Source organism: Trachurus trachurus (genome assembly GCF_905171665.1).
Source record: "Trachurus trachurus genome assembly, chromosome: 11".
NCBI lineage: Eukaryota > Metazoa > Chordata > Actinopteri > Carangiformes > Carangidae > Trachurus > Trachurus trachurus.
The window spans coordinates 28,265,648-28,286,613 of NC_139904.1; the positions used below are offsets into that span (position 1 = coordinate 28,265,648).

At 41.8% G+C, this 20,966-nt stretch overlaps 1 protein-coding gene across 2 annotated transcripts in view; it reads left to right on the plus strand.

The window, feature by feature from the left end:
• thrb (thyroid hormone receptor beta) overlaps window positions 1–20,966 on the plus strand; it is a 138,825-nt gene that overhangs the window by 82,746 nt on the left and 35,113 nt on the right. For both annotated transcript variants that reach the window (XM_083981879.1, XM_083981880.1), the window contains exon 2: window positions 175–239. The gene's annotated coding sequence lies outside the window, so the exon portion shown is untranslated. The remainder of the gene's footprint in view (window positions 1–174; window positions 240–20,966) is intronic.

Here is a 20,966-nt window from a genome sequence, read left to right on the forward strand (position 1 = left end):
TTTAAACTTTAAAACCCCATACGCAGGTCCTGGGGGTTAATTTTTAATGTCGTGGCAGCATGTTTGGGATCATTTTTTAGCCGTCCTGACGTTCGACCGGTGGTTTTCTGTGATTTTCATCTTGGCTGCTCATTAGTCTGACCGAAGTGTGTGTGTGTCTGTGTGTTTTTGTAGGTGTTTCTCTCAGGGAGCTCAGCAGCTCCTCCGTGCTGCCTGGAGTCAGTTCACCACTTCCTCCGGTAAGACCTTCATGTTGCTCAATTCCACACAGTCAGAGTCCTGCAGCCTGCAGAATGCCAACACACAGCACATCTTTCCATTAGACCTCCCTGCTGTGGCCAGGAGACACACACACACACAAACACACACTATGCAGGGATATCATCTGAAGCAGCTGGGAATGGTGATGTCAATGTAATGGAGTTCATTTATTGGTTATATTCCAGGCTAAATCTCCATGTGCCAGACTGGTTATCAGCCTTTATGCTGCTGCTTTTGCAGGTCTGATAACATTCAATATGTTCCCCAAATCCAAATAATTATGAAGCAGCAAAGATATGCAAAACAAGAATATTTTTATGTTCAATAAACTCTGAATGAACTCCTTCAGGAACTATTTTTTCAATCAGTTTGCTTAAAGGGATAGTTCAACATTTTGGCAAATTGGCCCATTGCCATAATCCCTATAGTCTTAGGAGAAGGTGCGTTACCCTTAATTGTCGGTGCAAGCTATTTTTAGAACGGCGGAGCAGAGCCGTGAGCTGCTCAGAGCTACGCTACGGAGGCTCATGGGATTTCTTACTAAATATACAATCCAACAACTCCAAAACACTCTGGTGGACAAGTTGTGACCTGCACATTCACCACGCTATGAGATAATAACAGAACGTTACGAGATGGAGTTGTTTTAGAGGTAAATTCATGCAAAATGTTCCGTTATTATCTCATAACGTTGTGTATGTGCAGGTCACAACTTGTTCACGAGAGCGTTTTGGAGTTGTTGGATTGTGTATTTGATGAGTTTGATGAGGGGGTGAAGGTAACGAGCCTACTCCTAAAACTGTAGGGATTATGGCAATGGAGCAATTTGCCAAAATGTTGAACTATCCCTTTAAGATTAGTTTATAGACAGATATCACATACATTGTCCTCAGGATTTCTAATGAATGAAGTTAGATCACATCCAGCACGGTCATGACACAGACCAAATGACTGACATGTGAATAAGACACTGATTTGTCATTAACAGCTGGTTGCTTATTTACATGGAGAGTGTTCTGTAAGTTGGTGAATGCAAGTCCATCATTCACTCTCTCTGAGCTGTGTGACCATAGGTCGTCTGTGCAGCAGGTTATCATGACTTTTTTTTTTTTACTTTTATTGTTGCTAGGAGACATCTAGTGGTCAGGGGCAACAGGTAAAGTGTGCTGACGTAGGATAAAGAGAAACAAAATGATGGGAAAAAAAGGATGTGATGGATGGATGAATGTGATGCAGTTCCCATGTGACAGTCTTACCTTTTGATCCAAATCATGATCAAACCTAACTAAGTAGTTTTGTGCCTGGACTAAACAAGCCATTATTGTGACAATAGAGAGAAAGGTCTAGTGCACCACTGTCAGTACCATCTGCATCTTCATAATCGTAACCACAGCGTCCCAAGTGTGGTTCACCTGCTGCCATATGGACACTTCTTCAGGAGACACTGGTACGGGTCGTATCAGAGGGTTGTTCTGGTTCTGGTTGGAACTTGTTGGCTCTAAAAGCTTTGTCTCTGAAGGCAGCCGCCTGCTGCAGCCCAGAATGATGGTTGTCACCGGAGAGTGAGCCGGAACTTACTGACTCACTGGAAGTTGGCCCATGGCTACGAGCAACACCTCTCACATTACACAGTGTCATTTGATGCGTTGTTAGAATGAAAATATTCATTGTCGCCGCTTTAATGTTGATGTTCATTTATTGTGTCGGAGCATCTCATATGAATTATTCAGCTGCTGTAATTGCCCCGGCCTCAGAAACAATCACTGTGAAGCATTTAGACCCATAATGATCAAATTGAATCAACACAACACTCAGCTCCAGAGCTAATGAGAGCACTGGATGGCTTTCTGCATTACAGACATTTCTCTTATAGATGTAACACATGTTCACACTTCATCTTTATCTCGTAGATCTAGGTTTAATGGCTTCTTATCACATAACTCTGGACCTGCAGTGACATGTGCAGGGGTTTTTATCTCCTCACTGCGAACAGGAAGTAACACAACAGGACACTGTGCGTTTCAGCTGTGACACAGGCTTTCCTCCCTGCACACAGTCAAATGATCATGGGTGGAAACCAGCTCCGACCTCTACAGACTGAATGAACAGTGTCTGTTTTACTTGGAGTTTCTTGTGATGAACATGCAGATGTTTTCTGCTTGTGGTTGCATTTCCCTTTCTAACACCTCGCCTCTTAAATATTTGTCATCCCTGTGAAAACCAAAGAGAAACCCTCGACCACATCTACAAACAAGGCTAACGTCTTCAAGAGCTGGAGATAAGGATCCTCTAATCTTCTGCCCCCAAAGAGGAAGAGATAAGAAATTAGATTAGAGCTCCCTGGCCTACATGTAAAAACACTATCATGACTACTGTTGTATGACTACTTGTTTTAAAGGAGATGTATTATGCAAATGTCACTTTTTGAAGGCTCTTTAACATATATATATGTTCTGAATAGGGCTGTTTTGAGAGGATGAAAAGAGCTGTGATGTTTGATCCTTGAGGTATTTTGACCAAAGCATGTCACAGACATGTCTTTAAGACACCTGGGAACTATTTTAATTTGTGGAAAATGGGCAGAATATGTCTAATATTTGTCTATTTCTAGTCAAAATGTCATTTCTAGTCAAAACAAATCTCATTATACTTAAAATAAGAAACATCACATTAAAAAGTAGCTTGTTTTCAGACAGTTTTTACTTCTTTCAAGCATATTTTCACTTGAAATAAGTAGAAAAATCTGATAGTGGATAAAGTTTTTCTTCCTTATTACAAGCACAAAAAACTTGCTTTTACTGGCAGATTTTTCTACTTATTTCAAGTGAATATTTGTTTGAAACAAGTGAAAAATATCTTAAAACAAGTAAATTTTTAGGTGATGAGTCTTATATTAAGTGGAAAGAGATTAGTTTTGACTAGAAATGAGACATTTTGACCAGAAAAAGGACAAATATTCTTGGAAAGATTTAGACTTTTTGCAGTGTATCATATTCTACTGTATGAACATTTCGATGTTTCTCTGAAGCCATATTCACAATAACCAGCTAAGAAATCTCTGGTTTTAATGAACCACGGCAAAGTTCCAAAATATTATCAGACTTCCAGAACAGTCGGCGTTTTGTTCTCCAAACTCCCATCAAAGGGTTATCTGTCTACGTTTGACAGTCACATGGACGCGTCGGAGCAGGATGTCGGCTATAAAAAGCACAAAATTCAAACTACGTACTAGCCCTATAGGCACATTTAGCTTCTCATTAAGGGCAGTGGAAGTCTTGCTGCACTCGACGCTGGCTGTCACCCTTTAAAGCAACATCAAAACCTGCCTCAGACTGATTTAATGTCAGCTAATTAAAAGGAAAACTTGTGACCGAAGTGCACGCACAAAATGGGAAGATCTTTTGGGGCTTAAGTGTAATGATGATAAGTTTCATGTCACTCACCATGCATGTGTTGTTGTAGTAGTATGTGGATTATTGCTCATAATACCTCCTGATGTATTGTTGGCTGAGCTCAGCCTCCTCAGTCTCCAGTGAGGGATCAAGCTCTCGTTGTGTTCTGCTGTAGCATTTCTGCAACACACTGAATAGCCACTGTTTGTGTATCATACAGCCTTTTTGACATTGGCCTGTATGTGTGCGTGTTTGCCTGCCTGACTGTGCGTGTGTGGGTGTGCGTGTGTGTGCATGTTTTCCCGGCAGCTCCAGAACTTAATGTAATATGATAAGTGCACTGGAGACTCCCAAACAAAGTCATTCGGTTTATTCTTCTATCAGCCTGAATTCTTTAATGAAAACACCATCTGCTGTCCTTTCTGGGATGCCAGTTGCCATGATGCTGAGCATGTATCGCATTGCATGGTGTGATGTTGTTTAGTAAATGAAGTATTAGAGCGCTCCAGGTATAATTGTCGGCCGATGGAGATCGACTCTTATCTGAATGCCACCTCCCCACACCCCCAGACAAGATGCATATTGGTCAAGGCTGTGGTTATTGTTTACTGCTGCTGGTCAGTGTTGGTTCGTGATGCAGGCAGATGTTATGGGATTAGCACTGAAGATTGTTAGGGGGGCTGACATTTAAACAGAGGTACAGTAAGGTCCTGATGACCTTTGTGGGCTTTTCAAAACAACTACAGACTTAATTCTTACAAACATTAGCAAAGAGATTGGCCGATATGCTTTTCTATCAGGGCTGATACCAGTTATTAGTAGTAATCAAGGAAACTGATAACTGATATTCAGAAGCCATATTCGTTTACAGTAAAAATTAAAATTTTGGTGTCAAAATTTAGAATAACACACCTGGGATTTCATTTTTCATCACCAATATTATACTTTATTTCCAAAAATCGTCTATCTATCTTTTCTTTTTTGCCTGCGCTTACAGTATCTTTTCTTTTTTAAACATTTTCTTTAACTGAGATATACTTGTACAACTTTTCAGTTCCTTGCTTTGTGAATGCCATAATTTTACACCCGCAACAGAAATACACATTTGTTTTAAGCTTAGCCTTGGAAATGTATGTTTAAAATCAAGTTTCAGTCCTCTTCCTCCAGTTTGAACAAGTTCTGTAAATGTTCTGGTAATGAGCTGTTCTTTATACATTATTTTTAAGGTCTGAATAGTATACTCTTTGTTTTTTGTACACTGTGAAACACAAATCAGAGCCAAAGGAGTGCGTTTTAAAATACATTCATTATATCAGTTATCAGTGAAAAAACGGCCGGTGCTAAATATTGGCTGATATTTTCAGTCTTGCTGATAATGGGTTGATCCCAGGACAAACCAAACCTATTGGAAACATAATAAAACTAGTGTTTTGCAGGTATTGAACTATTGTAGGTGGTTTTTTATAATTTTCGCTGGCCCTGTCCTTGTCCCTGTGGTGCAGGGTGTGAGCTGGTCCCAGGAAAGAAGCCTAAGGTTGAATTTCTTCCCCACCCTGAGTGTGCATCATCTTCATTAGAAGTTCATAGTACTCCTTCAGTGGTTGTTCTTACATGGAATCCACATGAATCCTGTGTGGAGTACAAACACAATGAGCACTGACGCCCTCTGTTGCTCATTGGATGGAAGAATGTTGTTTTACCCGGTCCAAATCATTTGGTTTCCTTCCTGTTTACAAGTCAGAGGACTGTAGCCGCTCACAAGTTGCCAAACTGTGTGTTGGATTAGATTGACTTACTGCAGCTTTATTTGGCCAAGTGCTCTCAAATTCTCAGACTCTCCACTCTTGCGACGTCCTGATAGTGTCACCGACACAGGAAACTGTACGCGCGCTGAATCATTTTGTGCTCTCCCTTTAACTAAACTGATTCGTTCACCGAGAATGCTGCTGCAGATGAGGGAGCGTGAGGATGATGAGAGTGAAACTTTCCATCCAGTCGTTAACAGACCTTCTCTCTCAGTTTGATTCTTGCTGGTCCACAGGATGCTGTCTGACGATGGCTCAACTGTACATCACAGTGAGAAAAATGCTACCCTGAGAAAGCACATGTGTTTTTTATCAACTCTGTCAGACTCAAAGAATGTTGACTGACTGCGACTTCGTTTGTGCCTCAAATTTCTGCCCTAGTTTGATGACTGGTTGTATTTGTGCTGTCGGCAATCTCATGACCTTGTATGTGCCGGCAAAAGGTTTTACAAGTTAGTTGTAACTGATAACAGGCATATTTTCAGACAGAGATTCTTGTCTTGTCTTACTGTAACTGTAGAAAAAATACTAAAAGATAATAAAATAGTAACTTACCTGGGTAAATACATAGTGGTTAGCAATATTAAAGCAGAAGTAAGTGATATATTTGTGTTAATATAAGTCTTAAATAGTTATATCTTCCGACAGCAATCACTTACATAGAGTGTTTGGTCTGAAACACGGGTCTGTCAGTCACTCTGCTCTGCTCTGAGCCGAAGAGAAAACATTTATCGTATCCTACAGTTTTTATCCAATGAGGAGAGAGAACGGCATGCAGGGCTGTGTGTGCAGCCAAGGGACGCCGTGAATGTGGCGACGTAGGGACGAGGACTGTTATGGTGCGTTCAAGGAAACTCGTATTTTTCCGACCGTGAAGTCGTACCAGTTCGATCTGCTACGAGTTCACCGGTCGGAAGTTACGAGTGGCCGTTATAGTGACTTTCACCGGTAAAACAGGTCGGAAAAACACGAGTGGGTTGCCTGAAACGCTACAAAGTCGTAAGTTGTGACTTGAAGCTGTAATTTACGATTTCAAAAGCCTGCCTGGAACGCAGCATTAGCGAAAACGACCGGACCACTTACTTCTGCTTTAAACCTTGTATGCTAACAAGGAGCAAAAACCAAAGAATGTACCCCATTAGAGGTCTGGCCTTGTGACTGTATATTTGTTGATAAAGGTATTTTTGCATCGGCTCTGCAATTGTCTCTCTATGCTGTTGTATTATCCATATTAAAGGGATAGTTCAACATTTTGGCAGATTCTCCTATTGCCATAATATAAGTAGGTTCATTACCTTTAATTATCGGTGCATGTTGTTTTGAGATCAGCGGGGCAGAAACGTGAGCTGCTCAGTGAACACAATGGAGGTGAACGGTACAGGTCCCCTGTCCCTCATCAAACTCATCAAATACACAATCCAACAACTCTAAAACACCCAAAACAGACGAGTTGTGACCTGCACATTCACCACGGTAAGGAATAATAATGTAACATTATGAGAATGAGTTTTATTTTAGGAAAATGCATAGCCGGAACTACATTCCAGACATGGCTGCTGGGCGGAGTTATTTCAAAAGCACAAGTAGTTCAGAGTATTTGCTTCATGTGTCATAATGTTACATAATTATATGTTATTATTTCATAGCGTGGTGAATGTGCAGGTCACAACTTTTCAACAAGAGCATTGTGTAGTTGTTGGATTGTGTATTTGATGAGGGACAGGGGACCTGTACCGTTCACCTCCATTGTGTTCACTGAGCAGCTCACGTCTCTGCCCCGCCGATCTCAAAACAACATGCACCGATAATTAAAGCTAATGAACTACTGCTATAACTGTAGGGATTATGGCAATAGGCAAATTTGCCAAAATGTTGAACTTTAAACATGAAGTAACTCTGCTTTCATTTACAGTAAATAAGTAATGAAGTATTCATGTTGTTATGGGGACAATGAATTTTGGCAAATGGCAACAGGCAAATATGACCTAAAATTGATTTCACAAAATTTAGTTGTTATGAGACTCCACTCCAACATGGTCCTACTGTTTGTCACTCTATTCCTTATGTAAGAAAACACATTGTAAAACAATAATAAATATTAAAATGTAAATTAAAAAAAAAAATAAATAAACACAGATGTCTGTCCGTATGTGATGTGATTGATTGTCAGAGCTGGTGGTAGTAAGAGCTGTCTGTTGTTTGGAGCTGGGAGGGTTGTATAATATCTTGTATGATGCAGTGCAAGAGTATTACAGTCACAGATAAATGAATGTATATGGAGATAGTGTCTTTTACAATAACAAACTCCTGAAATACATAAATTCACAGCTTTCGGGGCAGGAAATTGAAATGGAAGTGTTTGATGCCTGCATGTAAAGAATGAGCTGCCAGAGGAGGTGGAAGTCAGATTAAATAAACCTGATACAATGTTGTAGTGATGACTGTTATGAGCATTATAGCCAAACTTTAACCAATCATGGCAAAGTGTTTTCGTGACAGCGGTGGTTTCCAGTCAGTGCAGCCAGATTAGAGCAAACGTACCCAAGTGAGCCATATCATGTTCTGCCACCACATTTCTAAGCAACGACGAAAGGGAAGCTTATACACTTCAGGACTATCTACGTTAAAGCCCATTGTGAATCATTCACTCTATACCTCCTTTCATGTTGTTATCACCTCTCCACCCACACGTGTTGCAGCCTTAGAGAGCAATTATGAGAAAGGGAGAATCTAAAAGAACATGACAGAAGAGCAGATTACAACACTCACTGAGTGAACTTCAACAGTGCAGCTGCAACGTTATTTTTTATTCAAAGGGGTGCGACTGAAAGTCATGAGTAGGAAAACCAAAACAATTAGCTGAAAAATGCTAACGTACTAAGTAGCACAAAAAACTGGACTCAGATATTCACTAAAATACTATCACGGGTAATTGTATGGTGGAATTGTGTATTCCATCATGATATGGGATTTAGTGCCAAAGCTACAGAAATATGTATCCTATTTTACACACTAGTGGCTGTAGTAGTGCTATAATTGTGTAAAGTGATAGTTCAAGTTATTTCATGTGGAGTAGTTTTGGCATGATTTAGTCACTCTTAAAATATCTCCAGAGAAAATAGCTAGTATCAGTTTATATGGTTTTACTTTGAAATTTTCCTTTGGAACTACATTTCTTCAACCACTGAACTAACAAATCCCATGTGTATAGTCCTATGGTAGTTCAGTGGTTCACAAACTGCAGGTTAGGGTAAGGTTGTTGAAAGTAATTAAAGTTCATCAAAGTAAACACTTCAATTAGATTTTTTTTCTCTTCACATCTTGTAAAGTGGCAAAAAAAAATCTGAATAAATAGAAAAAGCACGCACATCCCTAAATCTAAACGCTGGGTGCCGGACAAAATAAGTCAATAATAAGAAAAAGAAGAGTCTGCACACCAACAAAAGCTCCAGAGCAATAATTTATTATCACCCCACATAATAAATGATTGCTCTGGAGCTTTTGTTGGTGTGCGGACTCTTCTTTTTCTTATTAAGAAAAAAATCTGACCTCATCCACAGCAACACATGGGAACATGAGCGTAGGGCATAATGCAAGTTCCACCACGAGGTTCTTAGGCTATGTAACGACAACATACCTCTATTATATAAGTTACATAATGAGCATCATGCTTGTCGTTGTGTGTGCTACAGTAACACACAGTACATAGTGTTCTTGCACCTCTTATCATACAGGATGTGGTAGCCTGTTGTGGTGGAGAAATTATGTTTCCCAGTGTAGAGGAGGAAGTGCTCACACACAACCTCCAGACTGCTGCTCCCGTCTGCAACCGGGGGAACAGAACACTCCCACAAGACGCTTCAATCCCATAAGTGAATCTGACCTCCAAGCACACACGCAGTCTCTTTACTGTCGGCAGTTGTAGGACGTTCAAAGAGGGAAAAGGTGGGTGAATATGATCAAGGCGGTGTCTTTATCTGAAGACCAGAGGGTTTGCATTGACTCAGTTGTGGCTGCAATCTGATAGTGACAATCAGCTTTCACCCACTGAAACTTGATGACTGAGGCGACTCCTACAGTCTCCTAGTTGTAAATGTTTTACATTAGCAGTGTCAAAGGCAGTTGTTGCCAGACTGAGTCCCCAGCATCTTCAGACAAGTCTTTAATCTTTGGCTTTTGCCTTTTCTTAAACTATTGCTGGTGCTGGTTTCCAAACATTCACCCTGGCCTTCAGCCAAAAGAAAAACCATCTGTTCTTTGACTTAACTGTGAGAAACAAATGTCTTGTTGCGCTGGTTAGCACTCTCGCCTCTTAGTAAAATCAACTCAATTCCTGGCCATGAGGGCTTTCTATGTGGAGTTTGCATGTTCTCCTTGGTTCTCCAGTAGGTTCTCTCCAAGTTCTCCAGATCTCTCAGATGCAGGCACTCTCCATTGGAATCAACATGAGATTATTCCACCTCAAATACAAAACAAGCTTGTTTTTTAGTGTGGAACAGAAGATTAATGGCATTCTGTGATGACCTAAATCTGGCTGCAGCCAAGACAGACGGCCGTTAGACGACCACCTCATTGATGCTTTTGAAAGTACAATAACAGATTTGTAGTAACCCAAGAAACCACACTCACTTTCAGTCTGTGTGTGCTTGCATTTTGAGATGGAGTGATATTTGATTAAAAAAAACAAAAACATCAGAGCGCACCTGACACATGGTGTGGGTGAATATTGCAGTTATGTAACCACTGTTACTGCAGCGGCAAGTTTGCGTTGATAAGCCATGTTCAGGTGCTCGACTGACTTTCTCAACAGTTTCATCATGTTGAGAATTTATATGATCATCACACAAGCATCCAGTTCAGTAGAATTAGAGTGCTAACAGGCTAGGCTATGAAAACGTAGCTAAGCTCATTTTCATATCTTCTCAGAGGATACCAGCAACTTTCAATTTGGAATGTTTTCCTGCAGGTAACTTAATGCATTTTATTTAACACTTTACTCATGTGATATTCTTGTACATTTCAACTGTGTAATGTGAACTGCAGATATTTTACTTCACATTGTGTTGGAAAAAAAGTGGTGAAGCTTCCTTTTAAGCGCTCTCCAGCAGCTCTATTTGTGATGCTGACCCCCTGCTTTAGAACTCACTTCCTCAGCTGTGGTGTTTGGGATTGTCCTGATCAAGTTTGTTGGCCCAGATCCTGATTTGAGTCCTTTAACAATAGCTGCAGTCAAAATCCATCTTCTGTTGATTGTACTTGTGTCTGACACAGTAAGAGCTACAGCTCATTAAGGGTTATTGAATGTTTAACTGGAGGAATGCTACACCAAAATGTGACATAACACCATCAGCTAAGCCTTTGTTTTGGTGTTGGGACTACAGGAGGTCGATGGAGGTCGATGGTGTCTTTGGGCAAGATACCCAATCATCAGTGTCCATCAGACCAGGAGTGTGTTTATAGTAGAAACTCTGCCCTGTGTGAATGTGGCTTATGCTGTAAAGCAGTGGTCAGTAAAGGCTAATAGTGCTACATAAGTGCAGTCCATTTAACATAGGCCCTTTGCGGTTACATAATGGAGGTTCTTCCTTTATTAAACCTTTGGTAGAGAGCAGACAGCTGTATAACCTGCAGTCATCAGTGTTTTTCAGTCTAACTGGTCAAAGCTTCAGCTGAATGTTTTCCACATCAAGCTTTGGTGTGAAAAGCAGCTTTTGGCAGCTCTCAAAGTGCTTAGTGAATATGTGTAACATCAGTTTTACCAATTCATGTCACAACTCAGTCACTCACTACTGTACATTCATATTCATATGCTCAACTTTCCAAAATGGCACAGTGCAGACCTTGGCTAAAGTTGCCCCAATGCAGGAAATACACAATGGAAGATGCAGATTTGAATGGGTTCATTTTAGTCTTTAAAATCTGCCCAGACTGGCTCTGAACTTAGGACTCGGCTCAGGACAAGTTAAGTGGTAGCACAAAATCCCCTGACCACTGTTAGGAAAGAGACATCTGCAAACAGCTGACAGGATATGATCGTTGATTGGCTGAAGGCCAACATGTGAGGTTGTGATTGGGTAAAGACTCGAATGAGTGGGTGTAGCTTATAGACTCTGGGAAACTTGGGATGCATTGTGCGAGCCCGAGCCTAATTTTGAAAAAGTCAAGAAAAGCATTTGACATCATCCCATTGTAAAGTCTACAGTATGTGATATGAGCAAGGACAACTTTTTGGATCATCATCATTTGAATTGGTGCAGTCTTGCAGTCTGTTTTCCAGCTCTTATGATACAGCCATGGTTCATTCAAAATAAAGAGATGCAGGTTGGCACCGTTCCATCCAACATCCGTCCTCCAACATCTGTCGCCTTAGCAGGACAGAATCATGTGACATCAACAAGTGCTTGGTATGTTTAAACACAAAAACAACTTTTAGGGCAAGGCTGTTATTTGGATTAATATGTGAAAACTACCTCTGTGAGGTGTGGAAAATACCGCCCTTCATTACCATGGCTACCATAATCACAACTTGTTTGAGGCTGCTGTGTAAGTTCATGTATGTGTTTTTTCCATTGGTGTATGTGCAATAGTGTTATGTAGCCTAATTGTTGTGATGGTATGGCTGGTGACGTATTGTCCATTGTCATTGTGGCGGTCAAGGTTTTTATGGCACAGTTACTGCAAGACAAATTTCCCTAAGAGGAATAATAAAGTGTAGCCTATCATATCGTATTGTATCTTATCTTATTGTATCATATCAAAGTATCCTTGAGTAAGATGCTGCCTGTGAAATGTGTGTGAATGAGTAAGTGTGGCAAGTGTTGTAAAGCTCTTTAAAGGGATATTTCAACATTTTGGCAAATTTGCCTATTGCCATAATAATCCGTATAGTTTTAGCAGTAGGTTCATTACCTTTAATTGTTGGTGCAAGCTATTTTTAGATCAGCGGGGCAGAGACGTGAGCTGCTCAGCTAACGCAACAGAGGCGAAATACCATGCGCCATGCAGAGCTCACGTCTCTGCCCCGCCAATGTAAAAACAGCTTGCACCAACAATTAAAGGTAATGAACCTACTCCTAAAACTAAGGGGATTATTATGGCAATAGGCGAATTTGCCAAAATGTTGAACTATCCCTTTAAGTGAAGACACCCTGCTTAATGGGCCCCTAATCATGATTCAGCAGATTTTCATTCAGACCATAATAGATTGGCGTTGATACTCCTAGAACTGCGGCTGAGAGAAGCACTGTGGGCTGTGAGGTGTAGTTAGTTGCGTCTCCCAACTTGTTCGATGTGCTGGCGGGGCAACAGACCACCAAAACTAAATGTGGGGCAGATATTATGTTGTACATCATCTGTAATGCAACACCATCTGCCATTGATCGCTATCAGCTGTGGATTGGCTGCCAGTATCATTATCAGCAGCCAAGATAAAGAACATAATGGCTGCATCTCTAGCCTCAAGTGGTCAGTAAGACTTGAAAAGTGCAAGTTCATCAGTTTTAAAGGAATGATTGTGGCCACGCATTAAAGGCTCCAACACTGAGTGCCCTGCTGAAGCTCTAATGTTTTGTTGAGCCATCCATCCACTCTCCTAGTCTGACTTCCCACATTTCTGGAGGGCTTAAGTGCTGTGAAGGCATGGGTGGTGGGGTGATCTACCCAACAACTTTGATGATGACATAGCAGATACTTGACGCTGGAGTCCACACTGTGTAATTCAGATCTATGGCGTACTTGTTTTAATAGGACACACTGGGTCTCTGAAGCTTGGAATTCCTTCATGCAGCTGGAGCAAATTGGACAAATATCCATTGTGCAATTTGCAGTAAGTCTTTTACAGTTCAAGACAAAAAGGCTTAAGCTTTGGTAGATGGGATAAAATGTGATTTTGTAGGTTGTGTGGACATGAAACTGTAATGTGTAGCCTACTGTATACACACACCACTGATGAGTTAACATTAACGATGTCCAGATCAGCTGTATACTCTTCCTCCCTGGACTTCTTTTTAGATGTGAACAGAATATCCTAATGGAAGCTGTGGATCTGTGTTTCTCTGTCTTTCAGTAGTAGTATAAAAGCAGGAAAGTAGAAAAGGCCAAAGCTGGATGAGAGGGTGGACTGGGGCAACCCTGCTTCCCGTCCACTGCTGCTAATTTACGCCTACGGAACAAGTCCATTATTGTCAATTTTGTTTATTTAGGATAGTAATGTGAAGAAATGGCAATTAATGGAGCCACAAAAGAACTCAGCCAAGAGTTTTTTTCCCCCTTTTCCAAATGATTTGCCATCTCTGGAGCTCCTCTGTGATGGAATCAGGGTGTCTTTAATCAAATCATATTTTAGTCCAGATGATGTATTTCTCCAAAGGCAAAACTTCAGATTAAGAAAATAAGGTCTGCGTGAGACAGTGTGTCAGGTCTCCAGGGTTCAGAAAGTTAAAGTCAGTTTTCTTCATTGTCACTGAAAAGGTGAATGGCAGTTGAAGTGCATCCAAGGTTTGGCAGAAAAAGTCAGCTATTATTCTCATTCTCTTTATGAATTTTCTACAACAGAGTTGCACAGTCTGATGCAACAGTTCTGCTCTGGATCCTCCTCCCTAAACGCTATAATGCTCAGGTTCAGTTGAAACTGTGTGTATGTGTGTGAAACTCCGTGTGATCTGCTGTTGAACTGTACTGCACTCTATTGATACATGTCCCTATTATTTTTCCAGCACATTCAGATCAATGAGGGTCAGGCCCAACATCAGACGCACCTCTGTAATCAAGCACAGTTCATGTGAGACTGAACTTTCAATCCTGTCACAGACCGGCAATTAATATTCGCTTTGCTATTCTCTATGAGTTTAATCTTCCACCCCAAATTCCAAATAGGAACTTATTATTCAATGTGAAAATTGTAAAACTCAGTAAATCAGAAAGTGGTACTTAATGGTGAACAGGAGGACTATTTTTATTTAAAAAAATAAAAAAATAAATTGTTTTTCTGGTTTCAGAAAAGTCAAATGATAATTAAGTTTAATTTTGTGATTTGATATACATGGAAGTGATTGTGTTAAATCAGCAGATGATGTCATCTCATATCAGTTTCACCTTAAAGATCCCATACTGGAAAATAAGTTAGGCATCCAAGTCCTTTGATTATAAAGCAGCTGTTTGCTCAATATACAGTGAAAAGTATGAACGTGCTCCGCCCTGACCCGTCACTCACTCTCAGCGATGCCCCAAGCCCCGCCCACCTGGACCAACCCTCCGGCCCCGCAGGATTTGGTTTCTCTGGGTGTTTTTTTTACCAGAAATCTTTTCTCTTTTGTTTGGCTGATTGTGATCCTAAAGAGATGGCTCTTGGATTTTTAAAGCCACACACACACACACATACACACACACATTTATTTTTATAGACCAACACTTTAAATTCAAAACACATGAGAAGTATAAAGGATGGGCCTTTACAGTGTCACTGTGTGTGTCTGTCTGTGCCATTCAGAGCCATTCAAAGCTGTCGATGATGTTAACTGTTATCAACCTGCCCCAGGGACAACAGATGAAAATTAGCCACTGTGGCTAACTCTGGCACATTTACATTGATGGTAGAACTGACCTGTTGATTGATGTGCACTGTCCCTGTTCAATAAATACATAAATGAAATGAAAAAAGAAATGACATTGGGGCTTTTAAAAAGAAATTGGAATTGAAAGTGGCAAAAAGCACTTGTGCCCTCCATTTGTAAGAGGCAGAGAGACAGTATTTATACAAATTAAAGAGAGAATCTGCTCAGAGTTATTTGACTAACTTGAAGCCAGACTCAGAGTGCAGTTTGAGAGCCCAATAATTAGAGATATACACTTTGCCCCAACATCTGGTGCAACTCTGAGCCAACTGTTTGCTTTCAGTCTGTTTGTTTAGTCAGTAGACTGTCGATGATATAGAGATCTGATAGGAGGTCATTCATCAAAACATTCTCATGAGGGGTTTCACTTTGCCAGTGATCTGCATCTTGTTATCTCAGCACCTGACTGTGACCTGCACTCATCCGTCTTCCCTGTGTTTTTTCCCTCCATCATTTCATACTCGTTCCAGCGTGAAGGTTGAGCTGGTATTTGACTGTGTGCTCATTAGAGCTGCAGAAACCTGTTGTATGTATGAACCAGCTTTCTGGCTTTCCCCAGCTGTTGTCTGGATATTAAATGCTCTCTGGGGGTAACAAGCAATAAAATGAAGCACAGTTTCCCATCATGCTTTTCCAGCCAGCTGTTGCTCCAGTGCAGAGGAATTGTCAAAGCTTGAATACTTTTTGCATTTTCTTGTTTCCAAGTTTGATGACTGAAAGTTGTTGAAGCCGTTGTTGAACAGCTGATTTAGTGGTTGATGTATCCGGGGATTTAATTAGAGCAGCAGTAACAAAAATCTCAAATTGGCAGCTCACAACATAGAGGGCCAAATACCTGCCTCAGAGCTGTGTGGAGTTCAGTGACAACAGCTGAAGTGAAAGTGGGGGAAGTTTGAGGGGTAATGGATCACTTATGGTTTCCGTCCTGATGCCTCTAATTGTTGTGTCTGACCAGCTGTACATTATGATGCCCATCTGCCATGGAAGCAATCAGACAGAGACAGCAAAGTGCGCCATGTGGTCCAGTGGAAAGTGCTCCGCCAAGCAATAACACAACGGGTCCTATCACTGGCTTGTACCTGTATAATGTAAGGTTTTAAAGGTAGAGTCTGTAGGATTTTCCTAAAAAAATGAAAAAAACAACAACAACTTATACAACAGAAATCCTGCTTCATCATGCGGCACCAGTTCCACCCAGACCCATCTGAGTTGTGGGTCAGAGTTGTTTTCGAGGCAAATGCAGAGACTGCTTGCTGAAAAACTGCATCAGCGGTTTTGCATCAATTCACCTCTAAAACAACTCTGTCTCGTTCCGTTCCGTTATTATCTCATAGCGTGGTGAATGTGCAGGTCACAACTTGTCCACCAGAGCGTTTTGGAGTTGTTGGATTGTGTATTTGATGAGTTTGATGAGGGAAACCAAGAAATCCCATTAGCCTCCGTAGCGTACTGTAGCTCTGAGCAGCTCACGGCTCTGCTCCACCGTTCTAAAAACAGCTTGCACCGACAATTAAAGGTAACAAACCTACTGCTATGACTATAGGGATTATGGCAATGGGCCAATTTGCCAAAATGCTGAACTATCCCTTTAAGGTTTTAAATAGTGTTATAAAAGATCTTAACACTGTGTCCCTGAGAGCTCAACACACTGCACCTTAAGAAAACTCATGCAAAGACAAAAATGTTCTGCAAATTCATGACAAGTGTGTGTTTTTTTCTGTGCATGGGTAAATGGTAAATGGTAAATGGTCTTGTATTTATATAGCGCTTTACTATACCTGTAACGATACCCAAAGCGCTTTACAGTACATCAGATTCACCCATTCACACACACATTCACACACTGATGGCGGAAGCTGCCATGCAAGGCGCGAACCACGACCCATCAGGAGCAAGGCGGGTAAGGTGTCTTGCCCAAGGACACTACGGCAGCAACCGGGACAGAGCGGGATTCGAACCGCCAACCCTCTGATCATTGGACGACCAGCTCTATCACCTGAGCCACTGCTGAGATTTGAACTGAACTCTTGCATTAAAAAAAGTCAACTAAACCTGAATCTGACTCTGACTCAGAAAGTCAGTGGCAGCGATATCGGTGATGATATGACGCACAGGGCCACTGGTTGGACTTGAACCCACCGTGGCACCGACATAAAGAGAGTTTCAGTTTCAAGAGAAACTAGACTGGGTTGTGGAAGTTGAAGACGTCTGGGCTCATCCAGGTAGGCTTCTGCAGTCAGACCGGCTGGTGAGGTGACCTAGTTTTGAAGCCTTTGCTGTGTTGCTTGTACTTGTACTTTGGCATTAATAGCATCTCACGTTGTGGAGCTGTCTGTCCTCTCTACAGTATATGAGATCCGTGCATGTTTTCTGAAGGTGTGGCTCCTAACCTTCAGGTGTAGGTAAATTGCTGAGTCCTCTACCTGTCGAGGCGTTGCTGCAGTTGTTGGAACGTGTTTGGTTGGTTTGGGGGGGATGGACCAGTTACTGAAGAACACAGTGATGATGAAATATCCACCTGAGTTTTCTCCACAAAAGATAAGAGCATCCTTCATGTGTGTGTGTGTGTGTGTGTGTGTGTGTGTTCCTTTACACTTGTTGGCACATTGCCAGTTGAGTGTTACATTGCTGTGAAGACTGCTGTTTAGAGGTCCTAGAGGAACTGGTCTGTCTGGTTAGTCCATATGACAGTGCTGCTTATCAATCATTTATAGCAACCGTACATATCTTCTTCCTGAATCATTAGTTATCTAATTGTTTCCAACGGTTATAATGCACAGATCGCTCACAACATGAAACCAACCACCTGATCGGCGTGAAACGAACTCCGTACCTCGGTCAGAGCGAAACTGTCTGAAACAGAGCTCTTGTTTCTCTTAAGTGAGTAACAAATGGTTTGCCTGCAGCGAGATGAAATCTACACACTATACTGTTTCACTCTGCTCCTCTGTCTCTATGAGACATGTGGAGAATTTGGATTCAAACATTGGTTTCACCCTTAGGTAACAATTTTATCACTCTGAGCAGACACTATACATCTGTGGGATGGAGGCACCTCTAATAACATTCACTGGGTATAGGAGGGGGTTTTAAACCTAAGTAAACCAGCCTGCACTGTTTGTTACAGAGGACACACACGACGCAGGGAGCAGTGTCACCAGAGAGTGCACACACACACACACACAGTTGCAGACTCGAGGGAGACAGGGCGCTGTGCAGACCGGTGAAACGAATCTGACACATCTCATCTCTGGGTTGGTGCTCCTGTCAGTGGCCGAGCCGCCATGCGAGACGTTTCCATCGGTGATTGTTTTTTGTTAGTTTTTTTTTTAAACGTAGCCTATTTCAGGGCTGCGTTCACTCACCGCAGGTTGAACAGCACGCTGCTGCACAGGTGACAGGTTTGGTTAAGTGTTTGTGACTGGACAGCAGTAAAAAGATGGTCACCACCGGGGTGCTGTGAACCTTATGTGATGTCTGAACTGACCGTAAACACTCACACATACAATAGCTTTATCAGGGCTCCAGACTCACGTTATTTACAAGGAGCACAGTGGCCCACTCACTTAAAGGGATAGTTCACCCAAAATTGAAATTTCACTCATTATCTACTCACCCTCATGTCGACTAAGGGCTGGGAGAAGTTTCAGAGTCCTCCGTGGCTTCTCTGAGTTACATGGGGTCTCGGCGTAGCAGTGCATGTCCATATAACGGTTGCAAATGGATACCAACTGTCTTTGTAACAAAATGACACACCAAAAAACATCCAAATACCTCCATGCTGCTCGTATGTAATGTCCGTCTTGTATTGAAGCCCCGAAATGCGAAATTGTCCCAAAAAAAATTAAATAAGTCTATAGTTCAAGCTTGTTTGTAGCGGAAGCTTCTCGAAGCTCCTCTTCCCGGTTCATCAAATTTGGACGAACTGGGAAGAGGAGCTTTGAGAAGCTTCCACTACAAACAAGCTTGAAAAATAGACTTATTTAATTTTTTTCGGGACAATTTTGCATTTCGGGGCTTCAATACAAGACGGACATTACATACAAGCAGCATGGAGGTATTTGGATGTTTTTTGTTGTGTCTTTTTGTTAAGAAGAAACGTGGTATCCATTTGCAACCGTCATATGGACACATGCACTGCTATGCCGAGACCCCCTGTAACTCAGAGAAGCCACGGAGGACTCTGAAACTTCTCCCAGCCCTAAGTCGACATGAGGGTGAGTAGATAATGAGTGAAATTTCAATTTTGGGTGAACTATCCCTTTAACATTTTAGGGGAGCACACTGTAAATTGACGTAAATTAGAGCTTTGACATCGAACTTCATTTTTCGAATCACGTCATTATCGCCTGACGCCTGTTCACTTCTTCACTGAAAAACAATGGCGGAGCAAAAGGCTGCGAGTGCGACAACCACGGAGGGAGAAGTTGAAATATACACAGTGTTTCCTCCACATTCATTTAGGAGTGGCGGGCCGCTATTATCAATAAATATTTGATTATTAATATTTATATTTTTGGGCAAATGTCAAAGCCCTAACGTAAATCAAAGCAAATTTTCACATCTTTTCATTCAACATCCTCACACACATTGGCCTTCCACCTGTAATGGCAGATCCCAGATTCTTTGAGTTGACCCTTCCATGTTTCACCAGTGTTAAAAAAAACAGCCAATTTACTGGTTGCACATGCGCAAGTAGATGGAAATTTTACTTGCAAAGTCCCCAATTTTGGGGGCAAAATGCCTCCATTTAGGGGCAGACTGGAGCCCTGTTTATGTGACCGATGTTGTCTGGCCTGTCCTGAGTGGGTTTCGAACCCGGGTCTCCGATGCTTATCGTTTCGCCAAGAGGTCAATGACCACTTGGATAAGCATGTCTTTTATGGGTGAGTGAACTTAACTTCAGTACCACTAACTGCCACACGCCGTCACGTCTCCTTCCTGGTACCTTGTGACTGTGACTATACCCGCGGACCTCCGTTACATTTATAAATAACTGACATTAGGCAGATGTGATTTTCCCAGGACATAAATGTTAAGATACACTGAGCAGATGGATGTTTGAATGAGACCTTTTGGTTTTGGGAGCTGTTTGCTTCGTTCAGTTCGTTGCTGTTTCTGATCCAGGTCTAGTGGCTGCGTGTAGCATTTATGCTGGACTAGACTGAGATTCTGTTTTTCTACATTAACACACAGTCGAGCTAACAGGAACTTGTAAATGAGACCTGCTGTTTTAGAAGCTACCGTAGCTACAGAATGTACCTTTACATTGAGATTCAAAGCGTAGTCAACCACAGCATGTTTCCATTTCCTCTTTTTAATAGTACTTTCATTGTAAACACTTAACAGTCTTGACTCAGTGAAACTTATTGTTCATTGTACTGTCTGCAGCGTACACTTTAAAAGGGACATGAAATTGTTTTTTTTCCTCAACACCTGAGGTCTTCAGTGTGACTTAAAGGGCGCTCCTCCTCTTTATCTGTGTGAGTCAGCGATGCCTGCAGGGCTTCTGTCTCGCTGCTGGCTGCAGGTGGATTCAAAGAAGCCCTGATCAGAAACCCCAGGCTTGATTAGCACAGCACACAGAGAGAGGATGCATGCCTCGGTGAACTGGTACCCAGCCCCCACTTCCTCCAGCTAATCATCACAATCAGGAGTTCTCTTGTTGTGGCTGCAGCGACAGGAAAGTAGACGAACGTACTGTATGTGGAGGCGGACTCATGAGGACAGCCAGTCAAGGATGTTTGGCTTCCTGGTTTGTCAACCTACAACGGCCAGTTACAGGACAGATAGGAGCACAGTGTGACTCTCTGCTGCTGCTGCTGCTGCTCTGCCATACACAGTAATGAAGGAGATGCTGCAGCAGGGCTTGGTGTGTGGTACAAACTGGTAAATGG